This window comes from Nicotiana attenuata, unplaced genomic scaffold (genome assembly GCF_001879085.1).
Source record: "Nicotiana attenuata strain UT unplaced genomic scaffold, NIATTr2, whole genome shotgun sequence".
In the NCBI taxonomy this organism is placed as follows: domain Eukaryota; kingdom Viridiplantae; phylum Streptophyta; class Magnoliopsida; order Solanales; family Solanaceae; genus Nicotiana; species Nicotiana attenuata.
Genome location: NW_017670759.1, coordinates 271,137 through 281,567, shown reverse-complemented (window position 1 = coordinate 281,567; position 10,431 = coordinate 271,137). Strand labels below are relative to the sequence as shown.

Below are 10,431 nucleotides of genomic sequence, written 5' to 3'. Positions count from 1 at the left end.
CCCCCCCCCCCCCCAATTGTGCGGACCGCGGTCGTTTCTGTGCGGTCCGCGGAGGTCCCTGTGCGGCCGCACTACCATTTTGTGCGGTCCGTACTGGGCAATTTCTGCAACTGTCTGCAATACTGTGACTCTATTTTGCAATTTGTTCTGCTGCAATAACTTGAACTGCCTTGATTGATACTAACAAATACATTGAATGATGTTTGCAGACAATGGTGAGACAACAAGGAAAAGGCTCAAAACAACCGGGAAAAGGAGAACCCTCCCGGGGAGGGAAGAAGAAGATGATAAAACTCACTCCCTAAGCTCGGGAAAACATAAAAAAGACCAGAAAACTAATCAAAGCTGCAGACAAAGCTGCTTCCCATTCCTCGGGGAGTGAGTACCAACCGTCAAGGGATATTTCTTCGGACTCCGTGCCAGAATATGTTGAAGACTGGCCGGAGAGATTCAGGCTAAGAGATACCTCTCCACCATCACCCACTGCCCAAGCACCAGAGCATGTTCCCACTGAGTCGTCTGAGGGCTCAGCAGCCGGCAGTGGTGAATACTCCACCTCCCCCATAGCTTCATTATCCGGGGAGAGTGCAGACGGAGGTGAGGAGGAGGTACAAGGGGATAAGGAGATAGCTGAGGGTGGTGAGCCTCAGGTGGGGAGGGGGGGCATCGCCCGAACTAGAAAGCCCGATGTTTGGGAGGATAGATTTGTGAGCCAGGTGGCATACCACAAGTTTAGGGAGTGGTGGCCGGTGAGGAAGTTGATACCGGAGCGGAGTTTCATTGACAGAGATCTATTACCCCACAACCCTGACGTGCAGAGACAATTCAGAACTAGAGTGGGTTGGGAGTACTTTTTATATGACTGTGTGGACGCCAACAAACACATGGTCAAAGAGTTCTATTGCAATGTAGCCCACATCAAAAAGGGCTCCAAAGTGACCAAGGTTCGCAATAAGACAGTGTTGTTTGATGGGAAATACCTCAATGAATACTTGGGCTTCAATGAGGAGGATGAAACTTTGTATATGGAGAAGTTGGAGATGGGCGAGGAGGTCCGTCCATGGTTAGCTCAGTACCTGGCAATCCCAGGTACCCTTCCTGATTGGTTGACTGCTGAGGTCAAAATATTGCGGAGGACCTTGAATTTTGAGGCGAGGGGTTGGGAGACATTTGTTTGCATCCGGTTGGATCCTACAACACATGACCAAACCCTTCCTCTCCACTGGGCTGTTTTGGTTGTTTCGATTATGGCGGGATACCCCATAAATGTGGGGAATGTGATGTCCCGCATTATCTCGTTAGTAGGAGCAGAGCATGATCGGAACTACCCTTTCCCTAGCACCCTCACTATGTACTTTCGGGACTTGGAGGTGGACAAGAAGCCCTACGACATCAAGGTCAAGGCGACAGCCCCGTTCTCCTGGTATAGCTTGAAGGGGAATGACAACCCCAAGGACAAGAACTACAAAGCCCCTACTTCTGCCCCAACTGGCCTGTCTGAAGAGCTAGTTGTGGTAGAGGTCCCTGCTGAGCCCACTTCCACTGCTGCTGATTTGCCTCCCTGACCGTCCGCATCTTCAGCCATTCCTCCTGGCCCTTCCATATCAGCAGGCCCGGAGATCCCATCTTCCCAGGCTCATCCTATCACTGCCCACCGATTGAGCCAGACGCTTCAGAGTATCAACAACTGGATGTATACTGCTTCATCCAAGTTGTCCACCTTGACCACCACCATTGCAGCTCAGTCGGCACCTCAGCCAGCACAGGTCCCACAATCAATAGAGGATGCTTTGAAGGAAATTCTTGAGAACCAGAAGAAAATCCTCAACACTCAGGATGCATTTGGCAAAGGCAGTTGATTCGCATAGCAAGGCTCTCAAGGAGCTTGCTAAGGAGCAAAAGAAGCTGCGAAGGACACGGGCTTCCAAGGAGTCCGTGAAGGAGCTGCGCGCAGATATTGACAAGTTGAAGGCCGACCAGCTGCCTTTAGACCTTTTATTTGAGGACCCAGTTCCGTAAGCTGAGCCACAACTGGAGCAAACCTAGAGGCCTCCAAAGAGGAGGAGGACGATCCCTAGAGCAGATGATGTCATCATCCAGTTGGCGGACCCACCGGAGGCTTCCTTTAGTCAGCCACAGGATGTACCAGTTTCAGAGCCTGTCCAGGTCCAGGCCCAGGTCCCAGTAGCAGCAGAGCAGACCACCAGGAGCCAGTCTGAGGTTCCTGAGCACACAGAGGACCCAGGGATCACCCATGATCCGATGCAGACAGACACGTCTTAGGGAGCCCTCTATATCCTTTTTCTCTCTTTTTGATGCTTATTTGGATTAGTTGGCATTGAGGACAATGCCAGCTTTTATTCGAGAGGCTGCGCCCTTCATTTTTGTTTTTGGATGACTGTATATATTGATACCATTTTATGCTTTCTTTATTTTCATTTGGTCTGTGTATAATTTTATTTTTAGTTACTTTTATCGCACTTTTTATCTTTCCTCTGGTCTGTATATAAAGTTACATTTCATTGTATATATTCATCACGTCTATTGTATATTCAAATCCCCTCTTGTATATATTTATTCTATTTTTCGCAATTTTTTTTTCATTTTTAGCTTCTTATTTGTGATTCGTAGCTTCTTGTTTTTGAAATTAGCAATAAGCCTTTGGTTTTCTTAATGCCACGGTTCTTTCCAAAGGTGAAGTGTTGCGTGAACCGGGTGGCTCTTCCCAATGATAGATGGCGTGACAACCTTCTTAAGGGTTTGAGTCCGTTTTTCTTTTTTTTTTTAGTAGTTTGTAGTTAAGGGTACCTCAAGCAAAGCTTCACTTGGGCCTAGCACATTTGCCTTTGATCTTATAGTCAAAAACAAGTTGTTGTGTCTAGGATGGTGAAAGTCGTGGCCTTGAGACTCTTGTATTGACAGATAATCATCAAGTGGTTTTTCGGGACCATTGTGTGCTCAAATAGTATCTAAGGTCATCGTGGGCCCCCGACTCTATCTTCTTAGCAGTCCCCCATCCTGTGTGGTGAGTAATTGAATTATGAGTCCAAGTCCCGAGCCATTGGTCTAGAACTTGCCCTGAATGTTTGTTGAGGCGAAATCCTAAGTGAATTTTGACTTGAGGCGTGATTATAGGCTCTCCTTGATCCAAATGATAGATTGAACAATTCCATAGCCTACCAATAATAATATCCCTAGTCAACCATTTTGAGCCTTAGACCTTTTTCTTTCAAGAACCATGATACAAGCCTATACCCGTTCTAAAAGATACCCTCTCTTGGCACCCAAATCTTTCCTTTAGCACTTGGCAAAAGTATATGTTTGGGGGGAGAGGCGAGGATTGTAACAAAGTGGTAAAAAGGCACAAAAGTGAAGAAAAGGAAAGGCAATGAAAAAGAAAGTAAAGCAAAAGAAGTCAAAAAGAAAGATCAATGTGAAAAAGAATAAAAAGGGATTCAAGAAAAGCAATGAAAAAGAAAGAAAGGTGTGAAAAGTTGAAAAAGGAGAAAAGGTTTGAAATGCATAAGAAAGAGTGACAATGTGTCTCTCTAACCCCTTAGAAAGAAGTGAAATGACTCAAAGAGTCAAATGAATTGTGCCAAATGAATCAAAAGAAGTGCTTAAGGGAAGATGGAACCCACTTGAACAAAAACATGACCTACCCTAAACCAAAAGCCTTCACAATGACTCCACAAAAGCCCTATATGATCTTGAGTTGAATGAAGCTTACATTAGTGGATACTTACATAAGGGGCAAGTATATAGTACCTAGAGCCGGATTTGTGACCTTTCCTTGAGAGAGATGAGTGAATTCCCATTAACTTCGTTTTATGTGCCACTATTCTAAAGGTGAGGTTTGCTTAGGGAGAGTTGAGTAAGTGTGAGTTTGGGTTCCACAATGACCAAAGTAATTGAAAGAGTTCCTTGATGTGTTGAGTCAACTCTTGATACTCTTGTGTCGCACTTGATCCATGGTTTTTCAAAAGTTAAAATGTTGTTAATGATCCGTTTGTATTGAGGGCAATTGTTAGTCCCAATTGAGGCTAGTTGAGGTTACTTTAGGATAGCTGAAATTTTTTGGATTTTCCCTTAAGGGATGGGCCATATTTTGTTTGCTTGAGGACAAGCAAAAGCTTAAGTTTGGGGGAGTTGATAACTAGGGATTTTGACGTGTTTCATGCTCCTTCTTGCTTACGCTTTGAGTATAAATTCTTACAAAATAGACCCAAAAGGCTTATAAGTTGTGCTTGATTGCAGGTTTGATCAACAAAGTGACGGGATGTCAAATATCGGCTCAAAAGGAATGAAACCTGCACAAGTAGGGAGATTCAGAGACTGGTTTTTCAAGGCATCAAAGCAGTGCGGCCGCAGTAGATATTGTGCGGTCCGCACTGAAGACACCGCAGCTACAGCATCATTCTGTGCGGTCCGCGGAAGAAAAGTTCAGAGAGATGTAATTTGCCAAGGTTCAAGCCAGTGCGGTCCGCGGTCATGTTTGTGCGGACCGCATTAGAGACCTCCGCGGCCGCGGTCCATTCTGCGCGGTCCGCGAAGCTTGAGTTCAGAGAGCCAAGATTTCAAGTCCAAGAGCCTAGTGCGGCCGCAGTCCATTTTGTGCGGCCCGCACTGACCCCGCAGGGGCATTTTTGTCCAGTTTTTCCAGCTTAGTATAAATAGAATATGTTTCCATTTTTAGGGTAACCAGTTATTATCAGACATTAGCTGCGCTCGTGAGAAGCTATTTTGTAGCCATTTTGGGCACTTTAACATAGTTTTAGCAATTGAATCATTATATTTACTTTAGTAATTTAATATTATGTCTTTCTCTTCATCTATTTTTTTGATTTTATCTTCAAGCATGAGTAGCTAAACCCATTAGCTAGGGTTGTGGCTCAACCCTAGTGTGGGTAATTGATGGGTGTTGTGATTTAAGGTTAGATTGATTATGGGTGTTTATTATTTGGGTCAATTTTATGGTTTAATTTATGAATTAGTGGTTGCAAACACTAGTTTGTGCTAAGTTGACTTGGCTCTTCTTGAGAAAGAGAGCCTAAATCTCCAAAATTGACTCAACAAGGAATTGGGATGGACTCAAGAGATTTGATAGTCCCAATTAAAGGGTTAAACCTCAAGAGAGTAATTACCGTACTTGAACCCTAGTTGCTCGGGCAAACATGCATACCCAATTGGTCTCGAGAGAGTCAATTGGGTAAAATCACTCTTTCTACCGAGAGGTGTAGAGTGGGTAGTATTGAGCAATGGTTATACCATATTTCCCCAATCATGTCAATTGTGCCTTAGATGCAATTATCCGTCAATTAGCCACCTAGGTGAAGGTCACTACCCTAGTGCCTTTTAAACCATTAGATACAATTTGTAGCAATTTACTCTTAGTCTAATTTAGTTGCAATTATAATTTGTAGTTTGATCATAGTAGAATCTATTTATATATAATATGAGAGGCAAAGAAATGTTATGATGACAACACTACAAGAAAGTAAGGATACGACGACATTAAATAAATGTCGCATAATGCTGCTTAAATGTCACAAATTTATTTACCGACATTTAATTTACATTTGTATCAAATGTCGTAAATTTTGGGGTCGGAATTTTCCGACATTTGCATAAATGTCGGTAAGAAATTTACGACATTTATTTATGACATTTTTGAAACCTCACTTAAAATTGCTGACATTTAGAATAATGTTGGTAAAATGATTATGACATTTATTCACATCTTTTAAGAAATGTCGCATTATAATTTACGACATTTTAGTAACTGTCAATAAAAAATTTACAACATTTAGGTGAATGTCAAATAAATTAATGACATTTTTTTAAATCTTCTAAAATGTCACTTTGAAATTTGCATATCAAACTTCTCAAATATAAATAATAATCTTTTACTTAGTTTTTCATCGTGACTCATACATTTTAATTTGATTCGTACATTCATAAATGTCAATCTTTACACACAATGTAACAAATGTGAAAAATAAAAATTTTCTTCTCACGTTGTATTTGAAGAACATGGTAACTGACATAATAAGGGTTCTCCTTACAAGTTAAGAGTTCAAATCAAATGACCTGAATCTCAAATAAAAAGTAATTCAAATTAAATCATAAAAGATAAAGTAATTTTAACATGGAACTATGTCAAATTCACTTCTAATCTGAATGAATTCCCTTAAATTCTAGAATAAATTCTGAAGCAAGGCTTTACGGATCCATCACAAGCCAAGTATTCCTTGCAATAATTGATCTTACATCCTTCAGAAGTTCTGCAAAGAGAATTAAAAGTATGTAATAAATAGCCTATATAGAATACAAGATAAAATCAACAAGACGAAGCCTATATAGACCCAAAATATCGCACACTTCTACAAAAATAGCATAAGAACTTTAAATTACAAGCAAAAGTTTGGAGGCAACATTGACAGCACATTTATACTAGAGCTCCTTCTGTGACAACATTGTAAAAGTTCTTTTGAACTAAAAGCGTCACTATTTACAAATCACAAAGATATCATCCAATATAGACCCATCAATTCTTAAAATGCTTACAGACAAGTGAACATCAATTAAAAAAAGTAGCTACAATTAAGCATACTTCAATCAAACAATGACAGAACTTATTTCAAACTAAACTAAAGCTGAAGAGGCAAAAATTACAAAGAAATAAGCCAGGCCAAAACTACAACTTATAACTCTCATTCTGAAAAACTAGTAACCGAAAAGAACTGAGTTTCACAAATTTATAAGATAATCTCAATTCTCCAATCAATAGAATAAATAAGAATAAATATAATTAATCTGATGGTGATATAAGACTGGATTTTGCATTTATCTAAATAGAAGAGAAATAAAGGAATGGTGGAGATGAGTAGGAATGTAGTTTTCCACAAATGCATTCTAAGTGAGCTATAAAGCTACTGTTCGAAATAAGTTTGCACTACAACTCAAATATGTTATAGCCACACTACGTAATTTGCTATATATCTAATATATCAATAGCTAAACACCCACAAATTTTTCTCAAATATGAGATTATAACACATGGGCAATTAACTCGTAACTTTGATCTAAAACTCACCTTATTTTTGTGAACAACTGAAATCGGTGATAATGATTGTTGGTGATCTTCATGTGAGTCATCGAAAACCTATCACAAAGAGGGAGATTATTAAATCAAACACAAAAATACTTTTTTTAACTATCAGACTATAAATAATTAGATTTACATAGTATATATTAAATTAAACAGAAGACAGATAAGAACCTGCAAAAGCCTCACCAAGAGTCTGAACCCTACATCAATGTTCTTCCAATAGCTTGCCTCCCTTTCCTTGTTTTCTTAAATTTCCAATAAAATTGCCAAAGCGTAATGCAAAATTAGGTTGTTGGGTTCTAACTAATAAAGGAAACTTAATTTTAGAATTAGGAAGAGGGAATCCGAAAATTCTTACCGCCAAAATCTTTTCCTTCTAAATCTCTCATACTCTCCATACATAGCTTTTTTCGGAACCACAATTTGCAGAGAGGGAATATATTGCGGTGATGGAAATCAAATTTGACTAAAATTAGACTAAGTTTGGTAAAAGATGGAGCCAATTTTAGAATCCCCAATATGTTAGGGCTTTGAGGTTTCGGCCGTTTGGGGTCTAACAATTCGCTAACTTTAGGTTAGCAATTATGCAAACATATATGGTCTCTGTTTGTATATTTTTTTTTTAATTTTGTTTACTTTGTTTTTAAATTCAACATTTAACAGGTACTAGTTTTATTATTGAATAAACAGCATATTTTAATCTTTAATTTACAAAATAGTATAATAATGCGGACAATAAAAAGTACATAAAAAATTTAATTAAATAAAAAGATAAAAAAACTCGTAAAAAATAAAATATCTAACATGTTTTTTCAAGTATAAATAATGCAATGGTGTTAAAATTATTATAAGATACAAATCAATTATAATGTCTTAACTTTTAAATAAATAATAAATTTTTAAAAAATATTATCAACTATACATAATTACCTTCGTAAAACTAAATAATAATCAATAAATTACATTATAGTAATTTAAAATTTACTCCTTCATAAATAAATACATAAATACTTTAAAATTATAAAATAATAAAAGTTTAATATTCTTAGAGACACAAAACTAAGAAATCGAGACCAATTATATGTGAAGATTCATAGAGTCCTTAGTTGTGGATGGGGTGAGGATTGAGGGAGGGGAGGAGGTAAAAGGGGCGATTGTGGGGTTTTATGAGAACTTATACAAAGAGGAAGTTACTTGGAGGCCTACTTTGGGGGGAATAGAGTTTAACCACATAGGGAAGGGAGACAATGAGTGGCTAAAGAGGGCTATCACGAGGCTGTGTCGAGTTGTGCTGGTGATAAGGCTCCCAGGCCTGATGGTTTCTCCTTGGCCTTCTTCCAGCTCTATTGGGACGCCATTAAGGGGGATTTGATGGAAGCCATTGAATACTTCCACGTGAATGGTGTTTTCGAGAGAAGTATCAATGCTTCTTTTATTACCATTGTGCCTAAGAAAGAAGGTGTTAAGAGAAAAAGCATTGATGCTCCAGTTAGGAGGTGTGAGAGGTTGGCCATGGAGAGTTTGAGAAGAGGTCGAGGTAGGCCTAAGAAGTATTGGCAAGAGGTGATTAGGCAGGACATGGCGCTGCTTCAGCTCACTGAGGACATGACTCTTGATAGGAGAGTGTGGAGGTCGAGGATTAAGGTAGAAGGTTAGTAGATAGTTTATAGTTGTTCACCGATAGTCTTAGTAGTATGCATGTCCCTTCATATTCTTAGATTTTATTATGTTATGTGGTTTTGTTCGCCTCAGGTATAGTATTCCTTGTTGCTATTATTTGGTACCACTTATCCTTTATCTCTCCCTTTTTCTTTTATCTTCCATCTTTCTTCCTCCCTTGCTTTCCTCTTCTTCTTTTTTCCCTTCCTGAGCCGAGGGTCTATTGGAAACAACCTCTCTACCTGCATTAGGTAGGGGTAAGGTCTGCGTATAGACTACCCTCCCCAGACCCCACTTGTTGGGATCAAACTGGGTTTGTTGTTGTTGTTGTTGTTGTTGTTGCCTAAGAAAGAAGGTGCATCATGTATCAGAGACTACAGGCCTATTAGTCTCGTGGGGAGCATTTACAAGATTATTTCTAAAGTGCTATCCATCAAAACTCAAGAAGGTTCTTGACGTGTCTGTTTCGTCCTCCCAGAATGCGCTTGTGGAAGGTAGGCAGATCCTGGACGCTGCTTTGGTGGCAAATGAACTTGTAGACTCCAAAAGGAAAAATAGACAACCCGGATTACTATGCAAGTTGGACCTTGAGAAAGCTTTCGACCATGTCAATTGGGAGTTCCTGGATTTCATTATGATGCGGATGGGGTTTGGGGTAAGATGGAGGGGATGGATTAAGTTCTGCATTTCCTCAATCAGATTCTCTGTCCTGGTTAATAATAGCCCGTGTGGTTTCTTTGGCAGCTCCAGGGGTCTCAGGCAAGGTGACCCCCTATCCCCCATGCTATTCATTCTAGTGATAGATGCTCTGAGTAAAATGATGAATTGTGCGGCAAGCGGAGGCTTCTTGAGAGGATTCTCAGCTCCGCCGGGGCGCTCAGTGCCCGAAGAGTCTCTCATTTGCTTTTTGCGGATGACACCCTGATTTTCTATGATGCCAATATAGATCAGTTGACCTACCTGAAGCAGGTCCTGCTGTGGTTTCAGATAGTATCAGGACTCAAAATCAACCTCGGCAGGTGTGAGATTTTCCCGGTGGGTGAGGTTGCTAACATCGATGATTTGTCTTATGTTCTCACATGTAAGGTGGGCTCTCTTCCCACTAATTACTTGGGTCTCACTTAAGGATACTACGGTTTGGAATCCAGTGATCGAAAGGGTTGAAAAAAGATTAGCAGGCTGGCAGAAACGGTACTAGTCAAAAGGCGGTAAGGAAGTGCTTATAAAAAGCACTTTATCGAGTATGCCCACCTATTACTTGTCCATGTTGCAAGCTCCTGTGAGCATCGCAGAAAAATTGGAGCGGCTTCAAGGGAATTTGCTTTGGGATGCGGCGGATAGAACTAGAAAGCTTCATCTAGTGAATTGGCAGACAGTCACTTCCCCAAAGAAGTGGGGTGGACTTGGAGTAAAAGATCTTAGGGTATTCAACAGAGCTTTGTTGGGGAAGTGGTTGTGGAGATTCATAGTAAAAGATCTTAGGGTATTTTTTTTTTTTTATTTGCACCGGGTGTCCGAGTCTCTAAGAGCCCCGACTAATCCCGGGGGTGCACAGGCCCTCGGCAAGGAGTTTCCCGCAAGTGCACCACGGTTAATTCAGGTTTTACCCAGTCCGATGGCCCTCAGAAATTGTTTGCACCTAGTGGGTTTCGAACTTGAGA

The 10,431-nt window shown here is 40.2% G+C and overlaps 1 long non-coding RNA gene across 1 annotated transcript; it reads right to left on the bottom strand.

The window, feature by feature from the left end:
• Positions 1-6,024: 6,024 nt before the first annotated feature.
• Positions 6,025-7,657, bottom strand: LOC109243070. Its single transcript, XR_002070485.1, has 3 exons — positions 7,283-7,657; positions 7,097-7,165; positions 6,025-6,284 (listed from the first exon to the last, which is right to left on the bottom strand). It is a non-coding gene; the product is annotated as an uncharacterized LOC109243070 (long non-coding RNA).
• Between the last annotated feature and the right edge of the window lie 2,774 nt (positions 7,658-10,431).